This window comes from Tupaia chinensis, unplaced genomic scaffold, assembly GCF_000334495.1.
Source record: "Tupaia chinensis unplaced genomic scaffold, TupChi_1.0 Scaffold147674_1, whole genome shotgun sequence".
Lineage (NCBI taxonomy): Eukaryota > Metazoa > Chordata > Mammalia > Scandentia > Tupaiidae > Tupaia > Tupaia belangeri.
The window spans coordinates 157,713-159,021 of record NW_006207526.1 but is presented as its reverse complement, the minus strand read 5'-3'; the positions used below and the strand labels follow the sequence as shown (position 1 = coordinate 159,021).

General features: G+C 60.0%; 1 protein-coding gene across 1 annotated transcript in view; it reads right to left on the bottom strand.

The window, feature by feature from the left end:
• Nucleotides 1-1,309, bottom strand: part of TTYH1 (tweety family member 1) — an 18,573-nt gene that overhangs the window by 14,535 nt on the left and 2,729 nt on the right. The gene's annotated exons all lie outside the window — the stretch shown is intronic.

Genomic DNA, 1,309 nt, shown 5'->3' with positions numbered 1-1,309 from the left:
AACAGAGGGGTCGGCAGGGGCGTGGTGGTTATGGTGCTGGACCCCACATGGCCAACCATGGTTTGAGTTCCAGACCCGGAGGCTTGAGAATCACACCGGGCACGTGTGTGCGTGTGCCTAAAACCCCAGGAGGAGAGTGGAGAAGGGCTGCCATCCCCGCTGGAGGTGACTCCTCACTTTCCCTCTCACTGTCTCTCTGATGAGTGCGTGCACCTTATGGCAGACACCTTATTAAAAAAAAGGCAAAGAAAACGGTGCTCAGATAGAGTGACGGAGGACGCAGAGGGGGACGGGAAGGGAGATGCACACAGCCCAGGCTGGGCAGAGGCAGGCGGAGAGCCGGGTGCACATGATGGGTGCTGGGAGGGCTGAAGGCAGAGCCTGGCCTCTCTGCAGGGGGCAGCACTGGGAGGGCTGCCGAGACATCCCCCTACACTCCCCAAGGCATTCCCTAAACCGCACTTCCGGTCTTCGTCCTCGCAGGTGTGCGTGTCACAGGTGTGTGCAGTGTTTTCACTTCCGGTTGTGAGACCGGATGGTTCATTGGAGTCTATATGCAATAAAGATCCACTTGTGTGTGTGTGTGTGTGAGTGTGAGTGTGAGGGGTCTGTGTGTAGGTGTGCCTGAGTCTGCACGTGAGAAACCACACCTGTGAACATCGTGTCTGGCACAGTTCCTTGTCTGTGTGTGAGCGTGCGAGCAGATAGTGAGTATGTGAGTTGTGGGTATGCGTGCTTGTGAGTGTGCATGCGTGTTAGTAATATGTGTGTGAGTCTGAGTGCTGGGTGTGTCAGTAAGTGCATGTGGGCGTGTGTATGGGAGGGCTGTGTGTGAGTCAGTGTGAATCTGCATGTGTGTACACGTGTGAGAGCATGTACACAGGAGTGGGCGTGAATCTGTGCGTGAATGTCAGTGTGCAGACGCGGCTGTGTGTGTGCACCCCTGCAGGTCATGTTCCAGACCCCGGGTGGTCTGCGGCTGTGTCGCTGTGCCCAGGGGCCTGGACTGTGCCCCGCGTCCTGCACAGTGACCCTGACTGCGACACTGGGTGGCCTGAGCCTCTCTGCGCCCGTCTGGAGGTGCCCCGCGGGGACCTAGCGCGGCTGGGGACGTCTCCGCGGCCTTAGCAGGCGCTCTCTGCCGCGGCCAGGAGTCCGTGCAGCGGCGTCGGCGGTTGTGATTGTGTAACCGCGGGGCTGTGGGCGCGGGGACGGCGGTCCCGTTTGGTGGGGACAGGGGGCGGCGTGGAGTAGGCTGGAAAAGCTGCTCAGGCTGTGCCAGCCATGACCCAAATAGCTCATGGCGGGG